The sequence below is a fragment of the Ambystoma mexicanum genome, chromosome 6p (genome assembly GCF_040938575.1).
Source record: "Ambystoma mexicanum isolate Mex_15411 chromosome 6p, UKY_AmexF1_1, whole genome shotgun sequence".
Lineage (NCBI taxonomy): Eukaryota > Metazoa > Chordata > Amphibia > Caudata > Ambystomatidae > Ambystoma > Ambystoma mexicanum.
The window spans coordinates 822,564,229-822,583,753 of NC_090935.1; the positions used below are offsets into that span (position 1 = coordinate 822,564,229).

Here is a 19,525-nt window from a genome sequence, read left to right on the forward strand (position 1 = left end):
CATAAGCCTCTCATCTTTCCTTCCTTATAATTTTGCTTACCTTTAATTTCACTGTCATTTCTCTTATCCTTTAACCTAAAGCATTGCCCCCACCCTTCTCTCACTCTTACAACGCAAAGGTGAAACTCTCTGGGCAAATTTAAAAACACCCTGGGACATTTCCAAATTGTGGGGCCATTTTGCACTTGCTAAATAACAACCTAAGCGGTTAAAGAGCTTCTCCTTTACACACCATTTGCTGCAATAGAGACAAAGGCAACAGCAGCAGCCTCATCAACAGAGATGATATCTCCATGGGGGTTGGGTTAATCATAAGGCCATGTATGTGTACTTGCCATTTTGCCCTTGGGAACTTCTTTGTTGTTAAAGAGATTTGAGAGAGTATTTCTTCCACGAGGTGCGAGTGGCGAGTAGGATAACTCTTTACCTGCCGGCATGAGAGCACATTAACTCAGCCCAGCTGGTTTTGCCAATACTTATGTATAGGTAATGCCTCCATTTTCTGGTGAAATTCCACACAAACGTCCTTCATTTCCCACCATTTCTTCAAGACAAACAACATTGTTATCCAGTTGGTGCAATAGAAAGGTTCCCTGTCAGGGAGAGGAGGTACCTCTTTGTATACAAACATAGGCATTGTCTGAGGCTAGAGTACTACTGTCCTTAAATCAATTGTAATGGAAGCAGCAGTTAAATATGTTCACCCAAGGTCATACCCTTGAAGCCTTTAACGAGGAACACTAAAAGGCATACCTCCAAATACTCACCCACAAACAGAAGCGTTTGCATTACGTTATGGTAGATTTAAACATCCACTTTAGCGTACTGCTTTTCAGATTTACTAGCTGTTCCCGGCGTAACATACGCTGTTCTATCATATGGTAAATGTCAATATCGGTCGGTAATTCGTAGGGTCACTTTTGTCCCCCCTTCTTAAATTTTGGAATTACCACTGATCACTTCCAAGAAGGGGGCGTAGGTCCCTGTGACTTATTAATGGTCATTGAAAAGGCTAAACTTATAAGAAACTGTCTTCTCTTGAATTTGAAAGGCATATTTGTATCCGATGGAATGAGAGGTATGTGCGTTGTAAGAACAGCATCTAAGTTTAATCCATCGATTACACACACCTCTATGATGTGTCTTTGTAGACGCGTAATAGTCAACCTTGCTCCATTGCAGAGTCCTTGTGATGGCATAAGATTGCGTAGTAGCACAATTCCACACCTACTTTCAGTTTTTAGCTGGTGAGGAGGCATTTGTCCTACAGTGTTTCGCTCTTTAAACGTTGAGCAGTAATTAACTGTTCATTGACACTGGAACCGCCGTGCCCTGTGTGAAGAGAAGTGGGGTGGAAAGAAATAACTTGGAAGTTATTCAGAATGTTTGCAATAGTGGAAGTTGAAGGTGGCTCCGTAGAAGCGTGCTCATTCTGGTTGTTAAATGATAGCTGTTGATGAAGGGCACACAGTGGTGCACTTTGCCATTTGGACCGCATAGGGCAGCCTAACACTGATAAGTTGCATCAGCTGAGTATGGAAACCCACCTAAGTGTTTTATATATATATCTATATATATATATATATATATATATATATATATATATATATATAGATATCAGTAGCACGGGTCTTCACAACAGTCATGTCAGTGTTGGCTGCTCACTTTGGCAGAGAAAACATCTACCTTTTCCCTTTCTTGGATGACTGGCTTGTAAAAGCAAAGTCTCCTAGTTTGGTCTTTTCGCATACTTGCTTGCACTTTCTAGGGGTTTCCCTCGCCATCAAAAAATCAAAAAGTATTCAGTTCATCAGTGTAGTTCTGTATTCTCAGGGTGGAAATGTTCTGCAGTACTCCTTAGAAAGGGAATGGAACATTAGGCAAGTGGCCCCTATTTTCCTTTCTTTCTCACACCTTCGGGCCCCAGGCTTTCTTAGTCTATCCAGGCCTTATGGCTTCTTGCATGTTGTTGCTGTCAGAAGCAATGTTGAGATCTTAACGGCTCGGAGGATTATGGTCCAACTTATGGGGATACCTTGCCTTGGTGACTATATTCTAGTTCCTTAACGCATCCATACATACCTGTTATGATGGGTATTGTAATCCTGCCAGTAGAGCACCCTTCCTATAGCCATGACCTCTATTAAGGTTAGTTTTAACACTTAATGTGGTTGCATATCTGTCAGACCATTCAATATTCAGTTACTGTAACGAGTATGAGAACACGTAACATATCAGTGTGCTGGAACAAAGGGTAATCTGGTTTACACTCACAGATATTCTCTCATCCATCTTTGGAAAGCTCAGCCAGAACATGTACTACCTAAAAAAAATGTGAGCTCAATCTCTTTTTGCCAAGAGGCCATATTGGCCTAGTTCTGGGCACTCCAGAACAGAGTATTGTTCTCTGTTGCACATCCCTTGGGAAACGAGAACATCCTACAGTCTCACCAGACAGCAAGCAATGTTCCATAAATGTGAGGTGACCAACACCGTCTTTTTGGAATTACTGTTTTCTCGGATCAGTCCGTCTGCCTGCAGTCGCAACAAATGCCCTTTGTTTTGTTTATCATCTATTAATGTTTGCGCCCCATCAACTTGGCCAACTGGAAAACTGTACACACTTTTAACTTATTTATCTTGTCAAATATTGCAGACTATTATTCAGAAGCAAAGAGATTTTCTAATAGTCTGCTTATTCCCCTTATCTTTGTTTATGAACATAAACACATTATTCTCCTAGTGAACCCCTTTAAATCTGCACAGCAGAAAACATCAAGGGTGAAAACATTGAGTTTCTGGGGCCGAAATTCAATGCAAATATATGTGGGGGTGGGTTAGGGTTATAATTAATGGAGGGGGAGTGTGGAGAGGGATTGTGGGGGTCTCCACTTACAGCCTTCTCTCTATATGCGATGCACTTTTCAGTAATACCATCACTCTTCTGGTAACTTCTTTCCCATCTTCCATTCTCTGCAAAATAAAACATAATGTACCTTCTTTTTATATAGCTTTTCATGTCAGATTCCTCACTCTTTTGTGCAGCACTAAAGGTTGTTATTACTCCCATTTTAAAGTTCTCAAAATATCCGTTTTGGAAAGATGAAAGGCTAAGTCGGCTTGGCACAGGATTCAAATACAGGGTGCCCTCAGATCAGAGACCAGTGCTTCACTTGTGAGCTACTCGCCTGGACCTTTGTAGGCATTCTGAACAATATTTGGAGACACACACCAGCTACAAGACCCATTTTCCCTCTCAAGGGGTTTGTGGTCAGATTACTCGGAACGGTTCCATTCATATAAGCAGGTATTCCCCCTCTCCTATCACATTTCCTATTTTTTCACCTTGGACTCTGATTAGAAATGCCTTTTTATGGTACTGTGATGGCGCATGCCATGTTCTACTCCAGGGGTGTTGCTAGGTCTGGAAAAGATCCGGGGCTAAGCTAATGTCGGGACTGTCTGGACTCTGGGCTAGCTAGCCTATTGGTCGAGACTGAGCAGTTGTAGTCTACCTTTGACAGCGATAAATGGGGCATTGATTATGTCATTTCTTTTATGATGAGCCTATAGAGATGTTATCAGATGCGCATCCACCCCATCAGATGGCCATCTCCAGCAAGTCATCGACAATTGGGATCTGTGGCTGAACAGGGGCGAAGTGGCTGTGTTTAGTTTATTTCCAGCGATAATCCCTCAGTGATATCTGTGAATTACATATAACGGCTATGTGGTATAATTAAAGGGTTCTTCCCAGCACATTCAGTTGTATGAGGTATTATACCGCTCTTGTTTCAATACTGTTTATCGGCCTGTTAGACTGTAAGTTATTGTTGGTAACCCACGCACTGCCAAAACTCAAACTCTCTTCAATACAATAACAAATAGTCGCAATTATTAATGAAAGTTATGTTTGCTAGTTTAATTAATTCCCATATCTTCAGCTGACGCGTGTTTCGGAGCTTGGTCGCTCTCAAGGCAATTAGTCATAGTTACAGTACCCATACATCCGAGTTGCTATTTCAAATGGGTCCATAGATCGCTAGGGTTCAGTCTTTCTGTTATACTGGTATAGATCCTTCTTAGGAGGGTCTGTCCTGGATACCGGCAGGTCTGTCAGGGTCAGACCTGCTGGTCGCAACAGCCCCTGCAGGCAGACTCATAGTGCGGCGGTCCCAAAACAAGAGTGCCCGCACCCCTGTTTCCAGACCGCCACACTCATAATTAGGCCCATAGTGCTGTAATAGTGCCGGTATTCTTCTATTGATCCATGCAGGATACTTGTGGAGTACCTTGGGAGTACAAGAGTGTCTTCAGGGACCTGGTTGAGATCAACAAAACTGTCATTTAGCATGACATATGGTGTGTCATCCCCCTGTGCAGGTTCTTCTTGAATCTTGTCTTCTAGATCACTGCCCACATTTGCTTCTTCATCCAGTGGAGATGGCACTGGTTTTGGGATTCCTCCTATTCTGTGAAACCTGTTCAAGTTCCAAGGATTGGATTGGTGGTCTCTTCTTGCTGTGGCCAGAGAATCCTTAATGTGAATCACCTCCCAGTTTTATGCCTCATATGACTTGTGTGGTGAGTGTCTGTTGTAGACTAGAACAATCTCCCCTAGCTGTACGTCTTTGTTGTCCATTCAGTTTCGTATGCTCTTTGTTATTGTGGATAGTCTGGTTGCATACCCTTTGACCGCCCATGACTGGTACCGGCCTTGACAGATGATCGGCTGGTATGACTTTATTACGACATCTGGGTGCCCGTACAGGTGCAGATCGAAATACTTGCCTCCCCAGAGGACAGCCAGGGTCTCTTTTAATTTGCTCTGTTAGAGTAAACAGTCTACTGGATAATGCAATCTGCACTCTTGCACCAGGACTCCACCCCTTGAACAGTGGGGCTGGGTTCGACTCTCACTTTTGTGTCGTGCAGTGGATTGAAAAATGCCATGCTAATACCTGCTGTCAAAGTCTTCTTTACTTGCTTGAATGCCAACTGTTCTCTGATGGATCACTCGCATGGGCAGCCTCGGTGTGAGAGCGTGCACAGTAGTTGGGAATGATTCTACCTCAAAAGTACGCCATGCCCAAAAAACTGCACACTTCATAGGGTGTTGATGGTGCAGATTTTGTAATTCTGCCATCTCGCATCGCAGTCGTGTTTCTTTGGCCTTGCTCGTGACATAAAATGTCACCTTGACATTTGACTTTTTGGGTTTCACGTCCATGCCAAACAAGTGGTAATAGTTCCACCCCCTGTATGTGTGTATCTTCGCTTTTGGTCTTTACAGTCCTGGTCAGGGGTTTAAACTTAGCAATTGAGTCTATGCCATTACATTCACAGATGCTCCAATGTCATGGATTAATACTATTGCAGAGGATTGACGTATTACTTGGCAACATGTCTTAGAATATTTTCCTGCTTTTGAATGCCACATGGTAGAAATAAAGAAAATGTCCTTTCCTCCTTCGTCCTCTTCCCTTTCTGGGCGAGTTGCCAGCTCTTCAGTAGCATTGTTTGTTGCGAATAAGGGTGTTCAACAGGGGTGATATTTTTAGCAGCATAAGACAGCTGGCCTTGCACACCTTGGCAAAATAGTTGGGCTTCTGACATCGGCCACATATCTGACCACATGCCGGGTCTATTGCAAAGTGGGACAGAAAACCACCACTATAGTTGCATAGTTATCGTTGTTTCGACTTTGCTGCTGACTGTAACATGGAACCCCCCCCTCCTGTCTCTAGATCCACCTCTCTTAGCGGTACTTGTATTTGGCCCCCTCAATATGGAGCGATTGGGGGGCACACTCCATGGGGTCTTCCCTAACATCAGCAAGTTTGTGCGAGTGACCGAACTCCAGGATATGTTGCAGGGATATTCCTGGCTCCCACAAGCTTTGGTGTCTTAGGCTTGCCAAGTAAAATGTTTTAAATAACATTGCTCAGAATTGGGGGGTCGTGGCCAGCGAGCGTGCAATGGAGACGTGATTCTTCGGCGCTCCCGTGGCCGCCTGAAATATCCTGTGATATGGGAAATGAAAACGCTTAAACGACATCTCCGGGCGGCGGAACCTCGGGGCAATGCCTCGCGGTGAAAGGAGCAGAATCCGTGAAGGGAAACGCAAGTTATCTGCGTAGAAACACTGGTGGAAACTTTGCCCAGCCCCAATCAAGATGGCCACCATTGAGACGCAGTGAACTGCGGCGGGGACGAGCGGAGGTGGATTGCGACCCCCGACCGCCAGATCTGCACCTGTACCAGCGCCCTTGAGGCGGCCTGCGCTGTCCCTGTTTGTAGCGGGTGCCGGGGCGAGTGGAGTCTCCGATCCTGCGGCGTCGGCGCGTGACATCGCGTCGGCCGGGGCTGACGCCGGAGCCGCGGGCATCGCCTGCAGATAAGGAGTGGACGGCCCAGCCCTGCCCCCAGGGAGCAGCCCGGGACTAGGACAGAGAGCGGACTCCTCCTGTGCGGAGGCTGACGCGGGCAGTGACGCCCCCGGCGCCATATTTCCACTCCCGACGACCGGTGAGAGACGGTAACGAGTGAACCGCGTGGGGATTCTCAGCCTGAATTTAAAGATGTATACGCAATCCCGAGGCACCCATGGGGGAACGCTTCTGCGACAAAACACAGCATGCGCCCGCACACGCCGACCGCAAAGGCATTGCAAGCACTGGTAAAGGTTCGAACAATGCCACGAGAAGGAGTGCTCCTCCAAAACTTGCACCGGACGACCCACGCAAAGCAACATCATGGGCAAAGAAAAGAGCAAGAAAACCTGGACGCAAAGTTCAATGGACCAATATGCTATGAGCACATCTACAGCAATAAGCGTCGAGGACCCGGGGGGGAACCCTCCTCCGCCAGACGAGGCCCTATCGCTAAAAGATGTAATGGCTGCCATCGCCAGCTAGCGCTCCTCGGTGGAACAGAAAATGGACACTATCTGCACGGAGGTCTCGTTCCTCTGCCATGACCTCCAGAAACTCTCGTCTCGGACCGGGGAAGTGGAACAACGAATTTCTGGCGTGGAGGACGACCTTGGTGGGGTGCACTAACAGCTTACACAAGCATTAACCCGACTGAAAACCCTGGAAGCCCGAGTCGACGAGGGAGAAGGCAGGTCCTGCCGCAATAATATTCGCATCCTGGGACTGCCGGAACACACAGAGGGACCCAGTGTGGAACTCTTTCTGAAAGAATGGCTGACAGACCTCTTTGCGCCAAAGGTCTTCTCAAACTTTTTCTCAGTGGAACGTGCATACCACATGCCCGCGGGTCGCCCGGCCCCGGGTGCACCCCGAGAACAATCATTGCGAGGCTTCTTAATTATCGTGACAGAGATGCCATCCTACAAATGGCCCGAACAAAAGGGTTAATGACATTTAATGGAGCCAGAATTGCTTTCTTTCCAGACTATACTCACGAAGTCCAGAAAGCCAGACAATCCTTTGAGCACCTAAAAAGGAAGTTTCACTCTATGAACGTGAGATACGGCTGCTGTTCCCAGCCCAGTTGAAAATCCAACATGAAGGCAAAACTGTACTCTTCACCGACCCACAGGAAGCCTGGAAATGGGCGGAGACCCACATCGGAGGCGACTGGACCAGACAAGATCAACACCGCAGGGGAAGACCAAGACCCTGACCCCAGGGAGAAAGACCAGCCCAGCAGCCTATACCTGAGATCCCAATTTAGCCAGACGGAGACCCCAATTGCTAGCACAGCCTAAACAGGAAACACCGGCCGGACGCGGAACAGACTGAACCACTAATGGACTCAAGAACCAACCCTTCTCCTGGCAACCAGGTGTAATGCAACACTCCTCCTGAAGCGACAGTAGCAGTGAGTTACCTTCACTCCTGTATAAAGGATCATATGAGTCACATGCGGTTGCCATTAACACACCATGCCATCGGCAGACGCCACACCCCCGACTCGAAACACCAAACCCATAAAGGAGTAGTAGTCAGTGGGAAAGGGGGAAAAAGTTCATATTAGTTAATCTGGCGATATAGTTTTAAACGCCAGTAGAGTTTGGGCGACAGATACTTCATGTTGGGGAGGAGTATAAGGGGTTGGGGGGGAGTGTTTTATGTTAGTTATTTTCCAGGAGGTTACACCATGCCAATGTCTATGAAGGCGCCACCAAACATACCGTGCTCGCTGCTCATGCCCCCACCAAGCGCGAACGCTGTGTCCCCACGGCCAAATGCACCACGCACCTACCAGGCACAACATCCCAGATTCTTAGACAGTAATGGCCACACAGCACAGGATTCCATTAATGGAAATACACAAGCCCCAATGATACCCAACGAACGCCACAGGTCCCTTAAAAACCTTATCTGGAACGTAAATGGCATGAGCTCAAGTATAAAACGATGGGTGATCATGCAATTCCTTAATAGATGTTCTCCTGACATAGCCCTCCTAACCGAGACCCACTCCACATGCCAATTCTTCAGCAGAACTAACTTTCGACTAGCTTACCACGCAGGGTACACAATGGGATCCCGGGGCGTCCTGATCCTCTTACATAAGCGACTCCCTTTTGAACTATCTGCTGTGGCGCTGGACCCCTGTGGCCGTTTCGTGATGCTCCAGGGCATACTCTGGGAGGAGACAGTGGCCATTCTAGCGATATATTCCCCACCGGGGTTGGGGGAGGGTCTCCTGAGGGAGGTGACAGCCTTGATGGCGCAACAACAATCGGATGGATGGATCTTGGGAGGGGATTTTAACGATGTTATGTGCAACACACTAGACCGGTTCCGCAACCGGAACCCAAACCAGCCCACGAGGCTGGCGACCTTTGCGTCAGCGCTTGGTTTGAGTGATGTGTGGAGAGAACTCCACCCTACAGACTAAGGATTCTCCTTTCACTCGGGTGCCCACGCATCCTTATCCAGACTAGATTACTTCTTCCTCCCAACCCCCGAAGCATATAGGGTAAGAACGGCTGAATTCCTTCCCCGTGGCATATCAGATCACTCTCCCTTGGAGGTGACGCTCCGTACGGAACGTCCCCTACCGCCTAAAACATGGCGGCTAAATAATTACTACCTGGGCCTCCCCGAGTTCGTGGAACACATCACAGAAAAATCTAACTAATTCTTTGAATTAAACACAGGCTCGGTAGAGGACCCAGTGACACTATGGGAGGCACATAAGGCAGTACTTAAAGGGGAAATGACGGCCTGGACGTGCAATAAAAGGAGAGAACACCATAGGAACGTGACGGAGGCGGAAGATGAGGTTGAGAAATGGGAAATCAGATACATCTCCGACGCTACCCCTGAAACACATCTCTCCCTCTTGAAGGCGAGAGCAGCCCCCCATAATACAGCGTTAGATAACGCAAGACAGGCGCACAGGGAGTCAAAGACCAGAATTTATGAGCAGGGCGACAAAGCGGGCAAACTATTGGCGTGGCTGTAACGACGTGAGGAAGGGCACAGACACGTCAGACAGGTTACTGACAGCCAAAATTAGCCCAAACAGACCCAGAGATAGCGGAGGCATTCACCAACGGCCCCTATAGAATCATCCCTCCTAGATGAGATTGTGCTCCCGCAATTATCGGAAGTGCAGAGAACACACCTAGATAGGGAATTGGACGAAGCTGAAATAGCGGAGGCTATGACCCAGCTACAATCCATGAAAACACCGGGCCCAAATGGTTTCCCAGCCAAGACCTGGAAGAAGCTGGGCAGCAACAAGATGGCTGCTCCCCTCTGTGACCTGTTCCTTGCATCCAGGGAACAGGGCACCCTTCCACTAGACCTACGAACAGCCAACATTGTGGTCATTCCCAAACAAGGCAAACCCCCTGACCAGTGCACATCGTATAGACCGATATCGCTTATTAATAGTGAAGCCAAAATCCTGGCTAAAGTACTGGCCAATAGGCTCCAACCGGTCATATCCTCACTGGTTCATCAAGATCAATGCGGCTTCATGCCGCAAAGATCGACTAGAATGAACTTACGCCGATTACACCTGCTATTGGAAAGAGCCCCAACTCTCAATACACCACTCGCGCTACTTGCAATTGACTTCGAGAAAGCGTTCGATTCGGTGGTATGGGCAAGTCTCTGGGTAACAATGAGGCGCATGGGCATCGGTAAAACCTTTCTTAGCTGGGTCCAACTTTTATACGCGCCCCCATTAGCTGCAGTTAGGATGAACGGCTGGACCTCCGGGACCTTCCCGCTGGGTAGAGGCACCCGACGGGGCTGACCTCTGTCTCCCCTCCTTTTCGACCTAGCAATAGAGCCACTTGCCCGATGGCTCCGACAGGTGACCACATGGTCCGGATTCCACTGGCCAGACGGGCGAGAGGACAAGCTCTCCCTTTACGTGGACAACCTATTACTCTATTTAAGCAACCCAGTCCACACATGTTCAATCATAACCCAAATGCTAAAGACCTATGGGGACTTCAGTAGCCTCAGAGTAAACTGGGGACAGTCGATCATTAAGAGGTGGCATCCTAGCAATTCCTCGGGACACCCCTTACCGAGTAGAGAGGGAGGGCTTCCGTTACCTGGGCATATGGGTCTCGGGGGCGGACTATGTGCTTCACAACCTGCACCCACTAATTGACCGCTTCGCTGGAGATGTACAACACTGGATGCTCCTACCCCTTACGCTTATGGGCAGAGCGGCCCTCTTTAAGATGATGGCACTTCCACGTTTCCTTTACATACTGCAAAATGCCCCACTAGCTATACCAAATTCTGAATTCATCCGGGTGGAGTGCCTCCTTAGGAAACTGATATGGAAGGGAGGGCAGCCTGAATTGCGCTGACCACGTTGCAACAATCTATCTGGGAGGGGGGTATTGGAGTCCCACACCTTAGGTCCTACTACTGGGCCAGCCAATTAAATGTAGTCAATGACCTCCTCCACGGGGTTTGCGAACTTCCACATATTAGAGCGGAACTACCTATTATTCAGGACACCCCACCACTCGTAACAATATACCAGAGTCTACCCAGACCCCCAGCATAAACGATGTTGACCCACATTGCGACCATCTGGAGGCAGGCTCACATGCACATAGGTTGGGGGAACAGGATCACCACGGCACAACCGCTGTGGAACAACCACATGTTGTCGGAGGTACGAAAACTGACCGCATGGACCCGGTGGGTGAGGGGGGGATAACCACGATAGGAGATATCGTTACCAATGGTTCCATTCTCCCGTTTGAAATACTCCAGCAGAAATTTGGAATCCCAGCAGCAGAACACTACCATTATACACAACTAACGCATGCTCTCAATGGTCATAGGCAAGCACTTACCGATGCACCAGATTACATACCCCTGGAACGCAACCTACTCACACAACACATCCCCACCAAGGTAACAACTATCCTATATAAAGCTATTAATGCATTTGCTACCCCGGAACTGGTCAGTCTCAAAGCCAGATGGGAACGGGATGTTGGGGCCATTGAACCTGAGGACTGGTTTCAGGTTCTCATGCATCCACGCAAAATTGCAATAGACTCCAGAATAAGACTTATTCAGCTCAAGATACTTCATAGGGTATACTACCCCCGTGTAGCCCTTTTCGGTTGGGGAAGTGCAACGGATCCCAACTGCCTGAGATGTCGGGGGGAGGAAGGTACATTCATCCATCTCCTCTGGGAATGCCCCAAAATCAAGACCTTCTGGACACAATGCTCTCAAATATTAGGAAAGACGGTGGGTCGCACGATAGCATTACAACCTGCAATAATGTTACTGGGGGCCCCAGATGAAGACACCTCAAACAAATGGGAGGGTATTTTTTTTCCATAGCAATGGACCTGATAAAGCGTGACATAGCGCAGAAATGGGGAGCCCCGGAGTGCCCGACAGTGGCCCAATGGTCAAATGAAATGGGCAGCTGCGTGGGGAAAGAACACAGAATATACACAGCATGGGGGTGCCCAGCAAAGGCTACAAAAATTCAGAATTCTCAGAATTCATCATCCTCATGAGCATGTTAAGTGTGTAATGTTTCATGCGCATCTTGGCGTGCCATAACGCAGTTGTAAACTCTTGTAATCAGTGTGTATAGCAGTGTACAATATGCAGTGGGGGCTGTCTTGGATTCTTCATATGAAACATCAGCTAGTCTAGTTACTGCACCCCTCACATACAAGGGAAGCCTTTTTACCATGTCATCTTCTTTGCGTGTTACCACAAAGAGCATTTCCAAATGCTCTACCCACAAAATGTCTCCTGACATGTCAAACTCAGGCTGTGATTTACCTTGAAATGAAGGGTGGTACAACTGGGGAATGTGGTGTGCTGCACTCCTGACACTTTGGCAGGGAAGCACAAGAGGTAGCCTGGCTCTTGGACACGGATAACGATACGCCATTGTTGTCCAACATAGTGAGGTGTGACAAAACACTATTCAACTTACAATCAGGATGTGGGACCTGATATGTGCATCGATGAACACCGAGGGGTTTCTCCCTCAAACCACGATAAATAGTGGGGAACAGGCATAACAAGCACCTTTTACAGAGTGCCTCAAGACTGACAAACATGAAGGGTGGGTGGGGTGGGCCCCTAAAGTCAATGGGTGTTGTGTATCATGTTGCTGGTCACCACCGAGATATTCACCTTTCTGACATCTAGAGGAAAATGTACTTTGCCTCTTGAGGATGATGAAAACAGTGTCACCTGTGCCAGTGTCGTCTGCTATCGACATGATGAGGGGAACTGTCGATTATTGATCAGGGGGGAGGGCGTGCGTTGCACAGTGCAGGAGAAAGTGCCTCCTTAGCAACACTGGGAGTGGACGTGCACTGAGCGAGTTGCCTTCAAGGTATGTGCGGCGAAGGAACTGCCTTATCACCAGATGTTGTGACCCTTAGGCGTTCATATAGCAGATCACTAATAAATGTTGGAGTCGCAGCCAACTGTCGTGCTCCTCCTTTTATTTACTCAGAGGGCATGTAACCTGCATAGAGGAGGCAACCTACAACCCACATCAGCCTGCTGTAAGACTAAAGTGCAATTTATACCACCTTCATGCATGTAATGACACCTTCCCAACCCTGTGCAAGCCCAACCACACTTCCAAAAACCGGACAAAGACACAGGACAAGCAAGTGGTGCGGGGGGAGAAAAGTGTGCTTTATTAGGCAGGAGTTAACTTACAGGTGCTCTGCAAATGACGTCACAGTGTCTGTGGCTGTGCAAGAGGGGAAGTCCTTGGCCTTCTCACACAGTCACTTGGGCAATGGCCCTAAGGTTGGCTACTCAAGCACTCCATTCAGGGGGAGAGAAGCTCCCCGCAGGCACTGCTGACCAACCCCTTCCCTTACTGAAATCTCCAACTCAAAAAACCTCCCTTCCCTCCCCAACCCGTTACCTTTTCCCCCCATTTTCTTTATTTGGCAATCGCCCCTTTCCATGAACATGATAACCTGTGGTGGACCAGCCTGGGCCTGCGTCCAGAAACTGTCTCTCGTCACAGTTCCCAATCCCCCCCCCCCACATGTCCCACCCGCATTGCAATGTCCAGTGGCCTCAACAAAGGTCTTCTAACCCCCCTCCGCCCCCCTCCAGTTGTGTGCTCTGACTCTGGGCTCTGCTGGGACCTTGTGGTCTCAACCAGCACTTTTTACATGGATGCATGACTCTGCCAGGACTCGTAGATGGCTGCCAAAACCGAAGAGTAGAAGAGTAGCCCCCTTTGCCAGTGGCACACTCTTCCCACACCACTACCAGCTTGGGGCATTGCGAATGACCTTGTATGGGAGAAGGAAAATGCCCTGAAGCTGTGCCCCTGTGCGCCACGTTTTAAGAGTGAACTTGCAGGCCCCTCCCCTTCACCTCTAAAGTCACATCACTTCCGGTCCCTCCCCAGTGCCCCAATCTTGCCAACTCTTCATCCACCCTTCTGTGCCAGGTTATTGCCACTGAGATGAACCATTACGATGTGTGGTTGGCACTCCCTCCGAATGCATGCCTGCTTTCCCCCTCCAAAGGATCCTGGCATTTCTCAGTCCCCAGTTGCTATTCAGAGGTGATGCCCCAGTTCTGTTGGCTGCCCGGGACGACCCAAGCCACACGTTGAGCTGCAAAGGAATGCGATGAGATTAGAAAGATATGACGTCCATGGCACAGGGTTGCCGCGTAGATGCAGAAAACACAAACTCCAACTCCTCCCCCAACTCCGTGCACTGTACAGTAGTCAATGCACCCATAACCCCTTGGTTTACGTAAACCGCTGTATGCTTCAGGAGATTACTATATAACCCTAGAAGCCCAGTCCCCATGGAGATCCCGATATAATGCCAGATCCCACTTGACTTGCACGTGGCGATCCATATCGGGCGCCCATGACGTTTGGTTAGCCCAATGATGTGCATCATTTGAAAACTCAAGAAAACTTACCAACACACCCCTTGGTTTACGTAAACCGCTGTATGCTTCAGGAGATTACTATATAACCCTAGAAGCCCAGTCCCCATGGAGATCCCGATATAATGCCAGATCCCACTTGACTTGCACGTGGCGATCCATATCGGGCGCCCATGACGTTTGGTTAGCCCAATGATGTGCATCATTTGAAAACTCAAGAAAACTTACCAACACACCTGGCATTATATCGGGATCTCCATGGGGACTGGGCATCATCCCTCTCTATACGTCACTTAACATCCTCATTATTGCAGCTTTCACCTGACTTTCATTTGCCACTTTACTTGGATATTCTCACTTCTTTTTTTCTTTGCCACTTCTGCTTAACTTCTCTCCCTCAGATATGGGGCTGTAGAAGGAGTTCCTGGCACCTTTAGCCCGCCCCCTCCCCAAAAATGAAGCCTTACAGGAACAAGCACCCCTGAGTGCCAGTGGCTGGGCTTCACCCTTCTTATTGGATGCTCTGTGCAATACTGCCACTGATTTTTGAAGACTAACGACAACAGGTATCTCACTGTGCCCTTGGGTGGAGCCCCGGGACATGGAGAAGCAACATTATGACAGTTTTGGCACACAGCAAAGTGGCAAGAGCTATGTTTATGCTTGTGTCTGCCCATTTTAGATCGAGATGTGCCTCCCCTAAGGGTAAACCCCCTTTCCCGTACATCCCCAGTACTCCCGATCTGCAGCTCCCTGACTTATGTATAAACACACATCTGGGAGAAAGGGATCCTGTCGAGCAGCTACTACTCTAACAGAACCCATTAGGTAATTGACTGACGCTTGTGGCATAGGTTTGTCGTTTGAATGTGGAAAATGAAAATACCACGTCAACCCACCAACAAGTGCAACAAATTGCACAAAGAATAGCCCCAGTATGCCAACTGGCGGCTCTGTCATCCTCACTATCCACCCATAGTGATGACCCTCCTTGGGCCGACTCGTTCCCTACCAAGCCACAGGTGCAATCAACCACACCAAAAAATATTCCTGGCTTGCCGACTAGCAGCTGCATTATTCTTACCGCCCACCCATAGTGATGCGCCCTCCCCACCCCTCCATGGTCGACCCCCCCCCCCCAAGCAGGTGTCTTACGTCCGATGGAATAGATCCACCCACCCCATCTCAGGGGAGCTGACCCACTTGTCAGGACTCTATCTGAGTGGTCGAGTAAATTGGAGCGAGATTAAATAATTTGTCACAACTGGCTAAATGGAGCCACCCACCCATAGAGATGACCCCCCATAGCTGACCCACTCTAGAACGGGCAGCTGACCTAAATATGAGGGGAGGACGGAGAACAGAGATTAACTCACTCTGCAATAAATTTTCTCTAATGACATTTTGTGTCATCGGTGCAGCATTGTGGGAAACACATTTTAGCACGGGGCAAGGCAGTTCACTCGAGCATAGCACAGTCTCTGGCTTCTTTAGCATGAGGTTACAGTTTACTCATAAACGTCAGGGCCTCCGGAGCATGCTTCTCAAAGTCTCTTCGTCAAAGGGCCTGATGCAGCCAATTATACAACAAGTTCTTTTCTCTTCTGGATTTTCACTAATATTCACATGGAGTTATTCAATATCCACCCCGGATCCCCCTCAATCGGGCTCAGATCCTTTTAGCATAACGTTCCACACAGGCTTCCTTCTGCCGGGCTCAAGCCTGTCTTTCACCTTACACTTTATTGCACAATGTTCATAGGTTCTTCCTTTTCGGGTGACTCACGGTTGACCCCCAAACCCCCTCTTTCGGGCTAAGATCCCTTTTCTACAATTAGTCTCCCTCAGCTGGGCTCGGACCAATGTCAATTTTACATCAAGTATCGAAGATTTATCTTACGATTTATCTTTTATTGTAAAAGTGATATATCAATGTCCACAGTGTCCTAGCAATTGAAGTCACCTCAGGGTGTAGGAAGGGTCTGTGTGCAATCCCAAAACAAAAGGGTATCTACTTACTTAAGGAAAATGGAGGAGTGTATTTTTGAAGTATATTTTATTGTTACATATGGTCCCTTTCTAAAGAAGGCTTATTTTAAAACTGACTGTTAAGTTAATAAATAATTATTGAATGAAGAAACCTTGAATATAAGTGTAATTTGAATACATGTCACTGTGAATCTCTATGTTACAACCCAACAGCTCACATTGACCCCTCTTGAGATGAGCTTGGCTGCTCAGTCACTCTACCAACTTGTGTAGTACAGGCCTATACCAAAGGTTGGGTTACCTATTGAGGCTGTTGTTGTCTCCCACATGATTACTACATACAATCTTGCCTAACAAGGACAACTGAATCCTCCAATGAAGTCTAGATGAGCCTTTCCCAGCAGTAACAGTATTACACAAGCTACAACAAGCAATATCAAAATCAATGGATTGGATTTTCGAATGCGCACATGGTTTGGCTTGACCCGTTGCAGGACCACTTCCATTTCACAATTCTTTCTTTTAACGTTCGCACCGTTCAGTTTGATACCTAACAGAGACTTTCGAATGAGCACCCACATGATGCCGGACCACTCTGCTTACGGTATCGTATTTTAGGTTCAAAGTTCGGTCTTGCCGTATTCCACCTTGTATTAAACTGCTATCCTTGAACTGCTGCTTCCTCGTGTGCTTTGCCTTGCTCAGAGTGTGCTTTCGTGCTCCAACATTTATCCATGTGGGGTAGTGTGATGGAAGTCAGGTGTGTGTAATGGTCAGTAATTGCCTAACCCTGCCCTGACCATTGTAGTGGGACATGTCAGGTATACGGCTCAGGTGTTTGTCTGTTTTCCCTCACAGTGAGCTGTACATGAGAAATTATTTTTGAAAAAGGGGGGGTTGTGACCCTACGTATACTACCAGATAGGATGTGGTAAAGGTGTTACAGGGAAGGGGATACCACGTCCCGCCATCCGGTGTCCCACTTCCACTCCCTGAAGACCCCCATCCATGTGATCCTCCCGCACTGGTCCACCCCTAGGAACTGGATCCAAAAGAGATGGCTATGTCCTGGCCACCTGGATGACAGATCCCCAGGGACTAGAGGGGGAGAAACCTTCAGGATTCTCACACACCACCTAGTTGGCCGGCAGTGGAGAAGGGACACACTGAACGCAAGTCTGTGTTGGCTACTCATGTTGCGACTGCCATATTGGAGGCAGGCGGTCATGGGACAGTAGTACGATCAGTACTGACGCCACCCATCGTAACGTCAGGGATTATGAGGAATCGCATCTGACAGACGGGAATCGGCAGTGGGAAGTGTGTTCCTGCCACAAGAGGCAGCTGACACAGTATATGACGCAAAAGAGAGGGGTATTTTTACCAGCAAGGTTAGCAGAAGTGGACACGTTACACATCACTACAGGCATACTGTAATTGACATTGGGAAGTGTCTTCCTGACAGAAGAGGCGGAATACGCTGTGTCAGAAAAGGAAGAATATATGTCTAGGCAGGGGGGATTGACTAGTCCTGGCAGTAAGGTTTGTGAATATATTGGAAGTTCCAGGAGAAGCATCGGCAGACATCTTGGTGTTGCCAATATTTGAGGAAGATTTGATAGTACCAGAAGAGGGGTGTGACTTGTGTGGTACTTCCACCACAACACAAGTGGTACTTCTGCCACAACGCTAATACTGTATTCATTGGAAGGAGTAGGGCCATGAAAATACAATGCAGAACTTAGAACCTCTGCCTACATTTTTGGCCACCCCGCGAGAGCTGCCAGTCAATGGGAAGACTGGGAGGGTTTGTTTAAATTCTATTTCGTAGCTTCGGGTTGGGGGTGGGACGTTCTCGGTTTAACAGAAATGTTCAACTATTATGTTTCGTTTGGGGGCTGAAGCAGTCAGGATAATAATGAAATTACCTGAAGTGGAGGAGGGTATTGAGGGCACTGAGGGCAGGACAGATGGTAGGGGTCAAAGGGGGGAAGAGGGCTGTATGGGAAATAAATGAACAAAATGGTTGCACAGTTTGTGAAACAGACAAACTTGGTGTGCACGTTTTTTTACGAAGAAACAAATTGTTGGGGAAACTGATGATGTGTTCATAGCTGACCTTAGGGGATTGTTGCCATTGTGTGAGTTTGCTGGATTCTTGTAAGTTCAGCCAGAGGGAAGATGAATACATTTGAGATCAGTTGATGATGCTAACGTCCAATCCTAAGATCTAGGAGCAATTATGGCGGGCTAAAAATTAGTTGTTGCAAGAGGCATTGACGATGGCTAAGGGGATGGAATTGACAAGTAAATGCTTGAAGGAAGTAAATGCCAGGGTGCCGAAGGAGAGTGTACAAATTGTAAAGCAGGGAGGAAGGGGTGAAGAGACAGAGAATGATGAGGGGAATGTGTGTGCGATTAAAATTCAAGTGGGAGAGCTGGAGTCTGAGCTGGAAATCAAACCCAGTCTCAAGCACAGGCTGTGAAGAGGGGCCAGTGCACACGGTGTGGGTTTGAGAAGCATGCTTTGAATGCGAGGGAATGTCCTGCAATGAGGGTGATGCGTAGGAAATGTGGCAAAATTGGCCATTTCGCCAGGTTATGCAAAACCAACAAACTGGGGATAACGAAAAGGGGGTGAAAGAGAGGGTGGAGTGATCTAACAAAGTGGTTCATATTGTAGGGGAGGTGGGAGATGATGAGGAGAAGTATGTGCCCCTGCAGGTGGAGATAACCATTGCGGTTAAGTGTGTAAAGGCATTGGCGGATTCAGGATTGCTGTATACTATTATACTGGAAGACCCATATAGGGGGATCTGGACAATGAAGAAACCCACTTTACATGCAAGTGATATAAGACCAAAGGCATATGGTGGTGGAAGGATTGAAGTGATGAATTTCGGGAGAGATACCATTTCATATAGCACCAGGTGTATACATGCAAAGGTATACATAGCATCCAAAGGGGACTGTCTTCTGGGATGGAACCATCATGGGTAAGGTATGGATTTACATCCAGGGAAGGAAAAACAAGTGAGAACCATGAGTGTGAACAAATCTGACGAGTTCAACTGGGAGTTGAAATTCAAGGGTGTCTTTCGAAAAGGAAGTTGCATGTGTATTGTCACAAAATAGTTGATGGCACAGGCTGTGCC

The 19,525-nt window shown here is 47.9% G+C and overlaps 1 protein-coding gene across 4 annotated transcripts in view; it reads left to right on the top strand.

Annotated features, from left to right (window-relative positions):
• PAM (peptidylglycine alpha-amidating monooxygenase) overlaps positions 1-19,525 on the top strand; it is a 1,287,650-nt gene that overhangs the window by 1,040,927 nt on the left and 227,198 nt on the right. The window lies entirely within an intron of this gene.